This window comes from Schistocerca serialis, chromosome 4 (assembly GCF_023864345.2).
Source record: "Schistocerca serialis cubense isolate TAMUIC-IGC-003099 chromosome 4, iqSchSeri2.2, whole genome shotgun sequence".
Lineage (NCBI taxonomy): Eukaryota > Metazoa > Arthropoda > Insecta > Orthoptera > Acrididae > Schistocerca > Schistocerca serialis.
This window is the reverse complement of record NC_064641.1, coordinates 920917276-920929609: the sequence shown is the minus strand read 5'-3', so window position 1 is coordinate 920929609 and position 12334 is coordinate 920917276.

Below are 12334 nucleotides of genomic sequence, written 5' to 3'. Positions count from 1 at the left end.
CATCGCATTTCATCCAATATCCTATGTGAAGTAATTCATAGAGATACTGCGGAAAGCTCTTCCCTCATTTGAGAACCTTTGTTGTTATAATTACTACACAGTCCGAATAATCACATTTCATCCATTATCCTATTTGAAGTATTTCAGAGAGAAACTGCAGAAAGCTCCACGCTCATTTAAGTCCCTTTGTTGGTATGAGTACTACACTGACCGAATCATCGCTCTTCACCCATTATCCTATGTGAAGTATTCCAGAGAGAAACTGCATAAAGCTCCTCCTTCATTTGAGTATCGTTGTTGGTATGATTACTACACTACCAGAATGATCACATTTCATCCATTATCCTATGTGAAGTACTTCAGAGAGAAACTGCAGAAAGCTCTTCCCTCATATGAGTCTCATTTTTGGTATGATTACTACACTAACAGAATCATCGCATTTCATCCACTATCCTGTGTGAAGTATTCCAGAAAGAAACTGCAGAAAGCTCCTCTCTCATTTGTGTCACTTAGTTGGTATGATTACTATACTGACAGGATGATCACATTTGACACATTATCCCATTTGTAGTATTTCAGAGAGAAACTGCAGAAAGCGCCTCCCTAATTTGAGTCTCTTTGTTGGTATGATTACTACACTGACAGAACCATCGCATTTCATCCATTATCCTATGTGAAGTATTTCCGAGAGGAACTGCAGAAAACGCCTCCCTCAATTGAGTGTCTTTGTTGGTATGATTCCTACACTGGCAAAATCATCGCAATACATCCATTAAACTGTATGAAGTATTTCAGGGATAACCTGCATAATGCTCCTCCCTCGATTGCATTTCTTTGTTGGTATGGTTACTACACAAATAGAATAATCACATTTCACCATTATCCTATATGAAGTATTTCAGTAAGATCCTGCAGAAAGATCCGCCCTGATTTCAGTCTCGTTCTTGGTACAATTACTACACTGACAGAATCATAGCATTTCATCCATAATCCTATGTGAAGTATTTCATACAGGTGCTGCAGAAAGCTCCAGACTTATTTGAGTCTCCTTGTTGGTATGGTTACTACACAGACAGAATCACCGCATTTCATCCATAACCCTATGTGAAATATTTATGATGGAAGCTGCAGAAAGCTCCTCCCCCATTTGAGTGTCTATGTTGGTATGATTACTACACTGACAGAATCATCGCATTTCATCTATGACTCTATGTGAATTATTTCTGATGGAAGCTGAAGAAAACGTCCCCCTCATTTGAGTCTCTATGTTGGTATGATTACTACACACACAGAATCATCGCATTTCATCCATTACCCTATGAGAAGTATTTCAGAGGGGAGCTGCATAAAGCTCTTCGCTTATTTGCATCTCTTTGTTGGTATGGTTATTACAAAGCCGTAATCATCACATTTGATCCATTAACCTCTGTGAAGTTCTTCAGAGAGAAGCTGCAAAAAGCTCTTCCCTCATTAGAGTGTCTTTGTTGGTGTGATTACTACCTAGAGAGAAACATCGCATTTCATCAACTACACTATGTGTAGAATTTCTGAAAGAAGCAGCAGGAAGCACCTCACTCGTCTGCGTGTTTTTGTTGGTATGGTTACTACAGAACCATAATCATCGCATTTGTTCCATTATTCAATGTGAAGTGTTGCTGAGAGAAACTGCTGAATGCTCAAACCTCTTTTGCGTCTCTTTTATGGCGTGGTTACGACAAAGCACTAATCATCGCATTTCATTCATTTCACCATGTGAAGTATTTCTGAGAGAAGCTACAGAAAGCTCCCACCTCATTTGCATTCATTTGTTGGTATGATTACTACACAGACAGAATCATTGCATGACATCCATTACACTACGTGAAATATTTCTAAGAGAAGCCTCAGAAAGATCCTCCCTGATTTGCGTCTCTTTGTTGGTATGGTTACTACAAAGCTAGAGTCATCGCATTTCATCCATAACCCTATGTGAAGTGCATCTGAGAGAAGCTACAGAAAGCTTCACCTGCAATTGCATCCCTTTGTTGGTACGATTGCTACACCGAGATAATTGAGATAGGGTAATGAAAGAAATGCAAAATTTCTGTTTAACAGAAGCTGCAGAAATCTCCTCCCTGATTTGCATCTCTTTGTTGATATGGTAACTACAATGCCAGGACCATCGCATTTCAACCATTACCTTATGTGAAGTGTGCTGAAACAAGCTGCAGAAAGCTGCATCTTCATTTGCATTTCTTTGTTTGTATGCGTACCACAGACAGAATCATCGAATTTCATCTATTACCCTATGTGAAATATTTCTGATGGAAGCTGCTGAATGCTCCTCCCTCATTTAAGTCTCTTTGTTGGTATGGTTACAACACTGACTGAATAATCGCATTCCATCCATTATCAATGTAAAGTATTTCAGGGAGAACCTGCAGAAAGCTCCTCCCTCATTTGCATTTCTTTGTTGGTATGGTTACTACCCAAACAGAATAATCGCATTTCATCCATTATCCTATATGAAGTATTTCAGTAAGATCTTGCAGAAAGATCCGCCCTCATTTCAGTCTCGTTCTTGGTACAATTACTACACTGACAGAATCATAGCATTTCATCCATAATCCTATGTGAAGTATTTCAGACAGGAGCTGCAGAAAGCTCCAGACTCATTTGAGTCTCCTTGTTGGTATGGTTACTACACTGACAGAATCACCGCATTTCATCCATAACCCTATGTGAAATATTTATTATGGAAGCTGCAGAAAGCTCCTTCCCCATTTGAGTCTCTATGTTGGTATGATTACCACATTGACAGAATCATCACATTTCATTTATTACCCTATGCGAAATATTTCTGATGGAAGCTGCTGAAAGCTCCTCCCTCACTTGAGTCTCTTTGTTGGTATGATTACCACACTGACAGAATCTTCACATTTCATCCATTATCCCATGTGAAGTATATCTGGGAGAAGCTGCATAAAGCTCTCCCCTCAATTTCAGTCTCTATGTTGGTATGATTACTACACAGACAGAACCATCGCATTTCATTCATTATCCTATTGGAAATATTTAAGAGAGAACCTGCAAAAAGCTCCCCCCTCATTTGAGTTTCTTTGTTGGTATGGTTATTACACTGACAGAATCATCGCATTTCATTCATCATCCAATGTGAAGTATTTCAGACAGGAGCTGCAGAAAGCTCCTCCCTCATTTGAGTCTCTTTGTTGCTATGATTACTACACAGACAGAATCATCGCATTTCATCCATTACCCTAAGTGGATTAATACTTAGAAGAACTGCAGAAACCTCTTCCCTCATTTGCATCTATTTGTTGGTATGATTACAACACAGACAGAATCATCACCTTTCATCCATTACCCTATGTGAAGTATTTCAGTGATAAGCAGCATAAAGCTCCTCCCACATTCGCATCTCTTATTTGATATGGTTACTAAAATGCCCGAATCATCACATTCCATCCATAACCATATGTCAAGTATTTCTGAGAGGACCTGCAGGTATCTGACCCCTCATTTGCTTATCTTTGTTTGTATGGTTACTACAAAGTAAATTAAATCATTCCATTAATTACCCTATGTGAAGTTTTTCTGAGAGAAGCTGCAGGAAGCGCCTCCCTCATTTGCATCTCATTGTAGGTATGGTATCTAAAAAGCCATAATCACCGCATTTCATCCATTACCCAATATGAAGTATTTCTGAGAGAAGCTGTAGGAATTTCCTCCCTCATTTGCTTTCTTTGGTGGTATTGTTACCACAAAGCCACAATCATTGTATTTCATCCATTATCTATGGGAAGTATTTCTGAGAGAAGCCGCAGAATGCTCCTCCCTCATTTGAGTCTCTTTGTTGGTATGATTACTACACTGACAGAATCATCGCATTTCATCCACTACCCTAAGTGAAATATATTTGTTGGAAGCTGCTGAAAGCTCCTCCCTCATTTAAGTATCTTTGTTGGTATGGTTACCACACTGACAGAATAACCACATTCCATCCATTATCCTATGTGAAGTATTTCAGGGAGAACCTGCAGAAAGCTCCTTCCTCATTTGCATAACTTTGTTGGTATGATTACTACACCGGCAAAATCATCGCAATTCATCCATTATCCTATGAGAAGTATTTCAGTAGGACGCTGCAGAAAGCTCCTCCCTCATTCCGTCTCTTTGTTGGTATGGTTCAACACTGACAGAATAATCGCATTACATCCATTATCCTATATGAAGTATTTCAGTAAGATCCTGCAGAAAGATCCGCTCTCATTACAGTCGGGTTTTTGGTACAATTTCTACACTGACAGAATCATCGCATTTCATCCATTATCCTATGTGAAGTATTTCAGACAGGAGCTGCAGAAAGCTCCTCCCACATTTGAGTGTCTTTGTTGCTATGGTTACTACACAGACCGAATCATCGCATTTCATCTATTACCCTATGTGAAGTGCATCTGAGAGAAGCTACAGAAAGCTTCACAAGCAATTGCATCCCTTTGTTGTTACGATTGCTACACAGAGATAATTGACATAGGGTAATGAACGAAATGCAAAATTTCTGTTTAAGAGAAGCTGCAGAAAGCTCCTCCATGATTTGCATCTCTTTGTTGATATGGTTACTACAAAGCCAGAACCATCGCATTTCACCCATTACCCTATGTGAAGTATGCTGAAAGAAGCTGCAGAAAGCTTCTTCTTCATTTACATTTCTTTGTTTGTATGCGTACTACACTGACAGAATCATCGCATTTCATTTATTACCCTATGCGAAATATTTCTGATGGAAGCTGCTGAAAGCTCCTTCCCCATTTGAGTCTCTATGTTGATATGTTTTATACACTGACAGAATCATCGCACTTCATCTATTACACTATGTGAAATATTTCTGATGGAAGCTGCTGAAAGCTCCTCCCTCATTTTCGTCCCTATGTTGGTATGATTACTACACTGACAGAATTATTGCTTTTCATGCATTATCCGATTATAAGTATTAAGAAGAGAAGCTGCAGAATGCTCCTCCCTCATTTGAGTTTCTATGTTTGTATGGTTACTACACTGGCAGAATCAACGCATTTCATCCATTATCCTTTTGGAAGTATTTAGGAGAGAAACTGCAGAAAGCCCCTCCCTCATTTGAGTCTCTATATTGGTATGATTACCACACTGACAGAATCATCACATTTCATCCATTGTCCTATTGGAAGCATTTGAGAGAGAAGCTCCAGAAAGCTCCTCCCTCATTTGTGTCTCTATGTTATTATGATTACCACACTGACAGAGTCATCACATTTCATCCATTATCCTATTGGAAGTATTTAAGAGAGAAGCTGCAGAACGCTCCTCCCTCTTTTAAGTCTCTATGTTGACATGATTACCACACTGACAGAATCACTACATTTCATTCATTATCCTATTGGAAGTATTTAAGAGAGAAGCTGCAGAAAGCTCCTCCCTCATTTGAGTCTCTATATTGGTATGATTACTACACTGACAGAGTCATACCATTTCATCCATTATCCTATTTGAAGTATGTAAGGGAGAAGCTGCAGAAAGCTCCTCCCTCATTTGAGTCTCTATGTTGGTATGATTACTACACTGACAGAGTCATACCATTTCATCCATTATCCTATTTGAAGTATGTAAGGGAGAAGCTCCAGAAAGCTCCTCCCTCATTTGAGTCTCTATGTTGGTATGATTACCACACTGACAGAATCATCGCATTTCTTCCATTATCCTATTGGAAGTATTTTAGAGGGAAGCTGCAGAAAACTCCTGCCTCATTTGCGTTTCTTTATTGGTATGATTACAACACAGACACAAATATCGCATTTCATCTATTAGACTACATGAAATATTTCTGATGGAAACTGCAGAAAGCAAGTCCCTCATTTGAGTCACTATGTTGGTATGATTACTACACTGACAGAATCATCGCATTTCATCCATTATCCTATTGGAAGTATTCAAGAGAGAAACTGCAGAAAGCTCCTCCCTCATTTGAGTTTCTATGTTTGTATGGTTACTACACTGGCAGAATCAACGCATTTCATCCATTATCCTTTTGGAAGTATTTAGGACAGTAACTGCAGAAAGCCCCTCCCTCATTTGAGTCTCTATATTGGTATGATTACTACACTGACAGAGTCATACCATTTCATCCATTATCCTATTTGAAGTATTTAAGGGAGAAGCTGCAGAAAGCTCCTCCCTCATTTGAGTCTCTATGTTGGTATGATTACCACACTGACAGAATCATCGCATTTCTTCCATTATCCTATTGGAAGTATTTTAGAGGGAAGCTGCAGAAAACTCCTGCCTCATTTGCGTTTCTTTATTGGTATGATTACAACACAGACACAAATATCGCATTTCATCTATTAGCCTACATGAAATATTTCTGATGGAAACTGCAGAAAGCTCGTCCCTCATTTGAGTCACTATGTTGGTATGATTACTACACTGACAGAATCATCGCATTTCATCCATTATCCTATTAGAAGTATTCAAGAGAGAAGCTGCAGAAAGCTCCTCCCTCATTTGAGTCCCTATGTTGGTATGATTACCACTCTGACAGAATCATCGCATTTCATCCATTTTCCTATTGGAAGTATTTAAGAGAGAAGCTGCAGAAAGCTCCTACCCCATTTGAGTCTCTATGTTGGTATGATTACCACACTGACAGAATCATCACATTTCATCCATTATCCTATTGTTAGTATTTAAGATAGAGGCTGCAGAAAGCTCCTCCCCCATTTGAGTCTCTATGTTGGTATGATTCCTATACTGACAGAATCATTCAATTTCATCTATTATCCTTTTTTTTTTTTTTTTTTTTTTCTGGGTGCACAATTTCAATGGTCATTAGCGCCATGACTGCATTAAGAATGCACCGCGAGGCACAAATTTAAAACAACAACTAAAAGGGAAAACACGATAAAAGACAGACTGACAGGCATAGGTTTATAAGCAGCATCATCAAATGTGCTTAGAGAGGTTTGTCAAATTGATAAAACTAAGAACACGAGCAGCTGCTCGTGGGTCATCCGCTAAAATGGCATCTAAAGTACATGGCAGTTTAAGATCTAGACGCAGTGTGTTAAAATCCGGACAGGACATTATAATGTGGCGGACCGTCAGCAATTGCCCACATGGGCAGAACAGCGCCGGCGCAGCCGTCAGCAGATGGCGATGGCTGAACTGGCAATGTCCAATGCGTAACCGGGCCAAAATGACCTCCTCCCGCCGAGAAGGGCGGGAGGAGGACGTCCAAGCCACGGGAAGAGGTTTCAATGCCCGAAGCTTGTTGTCTGTAAGTGCAGCCCAATCGGCATGCCACAGCAATAAAATGCGCCGACAAATGACCCTGCTGCAATTTGATGAAGGGACACAACAAGAAGCTGTCCGAGGCTGGAGGACCGCAGCCTTGGCCACGGCATCTGCAGCTTCGTTCCCAGGGATACCAACATGGCCAGGGACCCACATAAAGCTAACTGGAGAACCAACGTCCACCAGCTGCTGAAGAGAGCGTTGGATCCGGTGCACGATAGGGTGAACCGGATACAGATCACTGAGGCTCAGGATGGCGCTCAGGGAATCGGAGCAGATGACATAAGCAGAATGTCGGTGGCGGCAGATGTAAAGAACAGCATGGTAGAGGGCAAAGAGCTCAGCTGTGAAGACCGAACAATGGCCATGGAGCCGGTATTTGAAACTTTGTGCCCCGACAATAAAAGAACACCCGACCCCGTCATTGGTCTTTGAGCCATCTGTATAAATGAAGGTCATATTGATGAACTTTGAATGAAGTTCAACAAAACGGGAGTGGTAGACCGAACCGGGGGTAACCTCTTTTGGGAGCGAGCTGAGGTCAAGGTGAACGCGGACCTGAGCCTGGAGCCAAGGTGGCGTGTGGCTCTCGCCCACTCGAAAGGTTGCAGGGAGTGAAAAATTAAGGTGTTGAAGGAGGCGACGAAAGCGAACTCCAGGGGGTAGCAGGGCAGAGACATACAACCCGTATTGACGGTCGAGAGAGTCGTCAAAAAAGGAACGATAAGACGAGTGGTCGGGCATTGACAGGAGCCGACAGGCATACCGACAAAGCAGTATATCGCGCCGGTAGCTGAGTGGCAATTCGCCAGCATCAGCATGAAGACACTCTATGGGACTAGTATAAAACGCTCCGATCACAAGTCGTAAACCCCGATGTTGTATGGAGTTGAGGCGGCGTAAGATGGATGGCTGTGCAGAGTAGTATACGAAGCTCCCATAATCCAGCTTGGAGCGGATGATCGACCGATATAGACGAAGCAGGACGGTTCGATCCGCTCCCCACGACATACCACTGAGAACACGGAGGACATTCAAAGAACGGGTACAACGGGCAGCCAAATATGACACATGTGGAGACCAGTTAAGTTTCCTGTCAAATGTAAGGCCTAAAAATTTTGTTGTCTCCACGATTGGGAGAGCAACGGGACCGAGTCGTAAGGACGGTGGGAGAAACTCTTTGTAGCGCCAGAAGTTAATACAGACCGTCTTCTCGGCAGAAAAACGGAAGCCATTGGCGACACTCCAGGAGTAAAGACGGTCACAAGAGAACGCTGAAGACAGCGCTCCAGGACACGTGTACACTGCGCGCTGCAATAGATGGTAAAATGGTCCACGAAAAGGGAGCCTGATACATCAGCTGGGAGGCAATCCATTATTGGATTGATCGCGATGGCGAAGAGAGCGACGCTCAGAACTGAGCCGTGTGGCACCCCATTCTCCTGGCGAAAGGTGTCTGACAGGACAGAACCCACATGTGCCCTGAACTGTCGATCCATCAAAAAAGAACGAATAAAAAGGGGGAGGCGACCGCGAAGGCCCCATGTATGCATGGTGCGGAGAATGCCCGCCCTCCAACAGGTGTCGTAAGCCTTCTCCAAATCAAAGAACACAGCCACGGTCGGGCGCTTCCGCAAGAAGTTATTCATAATGAAGGTCGACAAGGTAACCAGATGGTCAACAGCAGAGCGGCGCCTACGAAATCCACATTGTACATTGGTAAGTAGGCGTCGAGACTCGAGCAGCCAAACCAATCGAGAGTTAACCATTCGCTCCATCACTTTACAGACACAGCTGGTAAGCGAGATGGGTCAATAACTGGAAGGCAAGTGCTTGTCCTTCCCCGGCTTAGGAATCGGGACAACAATAGACTAGCGCCAGCATGCGGGAACATATCCCTCAACCCAGATGCGATTGTAAGTACGAAGAAGAAAACCTTTACTCGCAGGAGAAAGGTTCTTCAGCATCCGAATATGAATAGAATCAGGCCCTGGAGCGGAGGACCGTGATCGACCAAGTGCGTTTTCGAGTTCCCGCATGGTGAATGGGGCATTATAACTTTCACGATTCGAGGAGCGGGAGTTAGGTGGCCTAGCCTCCTCTGCCTGTTTGCGGGGGAGGAAGGCAGGGTGGTAATGAGCGGAGCTCGAAACCTCGGCGAAAAAGCGGCCGTAGGCATTGGTGACATCCTCAGGGGCCATAAGGACGTCATTCGCGACCGTCAAGCCAGAAACTGGTGAGTGGACCTTAGTGCCAGATAGCCGGCGCAGGCTACCCCAGACAACAGAAGAAGGAGTAAAACTGTTGAAGGTGCTTGTGAAAGCAGCCCAGCTGGCTTTCTTGCTTTTTTTAGTAATACGACGACACTGAGCACGTAATCGTTAATAATTGATACAATTCGCCACTGTAGGGTGGCGTTTAAAGGTGCGTAAAGCACGTCAACGAGCACGTAAAGCATCTCTACATGCTGCAGTCCACCAGGGGACCGGTACGCGATGTGGAGAAGAAGTAGGGTGAGGGATGGAATATTCAGCAGCAGCGAGAATGACTTCCGTGAGGTGTGCGACCTGACGATCGCAGCTTGTGAAGGTTTGATCCTGAAAGGTCGCCCTGGAAGAGAAGAGCCCCCAGTCTGCCTTGGAGATGGTCCAACTAGAGGAGCACGGAGAGGGGGTATGCTGCAGGAGATGGATAACACACGGGAAGTGGTCGCTCGAATATGTATCAGAAAGTGCATACCACTCAAACCGGCGTGCAAGTTGGGGAGTACATATAGAGAGGTCTAAATGGGAATAGGTGTGAGATGTGTCCGAAAGAAAAGTAGGGGCGCCAGTATTGAGGCAGACAAGATTGAGCTGGTTGAAAAGGTCTGCTAACAGGGATCCCCTCGGGCAGGATGCTGGAGAGCCCCAAAGGGGATGGTGGGCATTGAAGTCTCCAGTTAACAAAAATGGTGCAGGTAGCTGAGCAATAAGTTGCATCATGTCTGCCCTGGTAACGGAAGATGATGATGGAGTGTAAACGGTACAAATGGAAAATGTAAAAGTGGGGAGAGTAATGCGGATGGCAACTGCCTGCAGGCCGGTGTGCAACGTGATGGGATCGTAGTAAATACCATCCCGGACCAGCAACATAACCCCTCCATATGCCGGGATACCTACCACAGGGAGTAGGTCAAAACGCACAGAGGTGTAGTGTGCCAAGGCAATTTGATCGCATGGGCTTAGCTTCGTTTCCTGGAGGGCTACGACGAGCGGACGGTGCAAGCGGAGCAGCAACTTCAAGTCCTCTCGGTTGGAGCGAATGCTGCGAATATTCCAGTGAATAAGTGCCATCGTAAGAAGAAAAGGAAGATGAAAGAAGGGGTCACCTCGAAGGCCGCTGAGGGCCTGGCTTCGAGCGAGCACTGCCGCCGCTATCAGTAGGTGGACAGTCATCGTCCGTTGGGTCTATAGGTTTATCGGCCATCTTGGGAAGATGGCCGGGAAAGGGAGCTTCCTCCGTCGGTGAACGGCCAGATGTTCGGCTACCAGCGGTGCGGCCAGGAGAAACGAATGACGGCCTGGGGCGGCAACTGCTGGGTGGCGCAGGAGAAGAAATGCGCCGTGGCGGAGAAGGAGAACTGTGCTTCCTATCAGCCTTCTTGGAAGGACGTTTGGTGGAAGTACCGGTCGAAGGCTGGGAGGTCGAGGTACATAGGAAGTCTGCACGGGACGGTTCCTTCTTGAAGGCCTGTGCATCTGACTTCTGGGTCTTCGTCTTGGCAGAAGCTGATGAAGGTGCTTGTGTCTGAGGGGTGGCGGGAGAAAGAGGAGACGTCGACTGGGCGATCTTAGCACTGGCCGAACGGACGACCGTGGTGCTGAAGGTCAGATCGCATGTCTGGGTTGCCACCTCGCTGGTAGTCCGAGGAGAGGCGAGGACAGTACTGTATTTCCCCGCTGGGAGCAGTGTGGGCTTCCTACTAGCCAATAGCTTGCAAGCAGCCGAGGTGGACACTTTCTCTTTGACCCGAATTTCTTGGATACAGCGTTCTTCCTTATAGACAGGACAGTCGCGGGAGGATGCGGCATGGTCACCCTGACAGTTCACACAACGAGGAGACGGAGGTGGACAGTCACCCTCATGGGCATCCCTGCCACAAGTGACACATTTAGCCGCATTGGAACAAGACTGTCGAGTGTGATTGAAACGCTGACACTGGTGGCAGCGCGTAGGTGTCGGGACATAGGGGCGAACAGAAATAACCTCGTAGCCCGCCTTGATGCGCAATGGCAGCTTAACACTATCGAAGGTCAAGAAAAGTGTCCGGGTCGGTACAAGGTCATTGTTGACCTTTCTCATGACCCTATGGACAGCCGTCACACCCTGCTCAGCGAGGAATGATTGATCTCCTCGTCAGTCAATCCGTCGAGGGAGCTAGTATAATCTACACCACGAGACGAATTCAAAGTTCGGTGAGCCTCCACCCGCACAGGGAACGTGTACAGGAGTGTGGCCTGAAGCAGTTTTTGTGCCTGAGAGGCACTCTCAGTTTCTAGTAATAAGGTACCGTTACGCAACCTGGTACAAGATTTGACAGATCCGACTAGGCATCTACACCCTTCTGGATAACGAAAGGATTGACAGAGGAAAAATCCTTTCCGTCCTACGATCGAGAAACGACGAGGAACTGTGGGGCAGGCGGTAGTACTTTTGTCACTGGTGGCTGGCCACGTTTCCGTTTTTGGGCAGAAGTCGAGACAGATGGAGTGAAATCCATTGCGGAGGAATACCCCATGATTGCCAGCGTCACCGATGGCGCGCTCCTTCCTTGTGGGGACCCTCTCAGAGGGCATTCCCGCATTAGGTGAATGTTTACACCTCAGGTCACACCTCCCGAGAAACAGAAAAAGGGACCAGTCTGCATGGTCAGAAGGTATCAGCTCAGGCAATCACCCCTCCCTGGGCCTGGCCTTTACAAGAGGGTACGTGCGTGCCTTACAAGTCTACCCAGGGCGGGGAATTA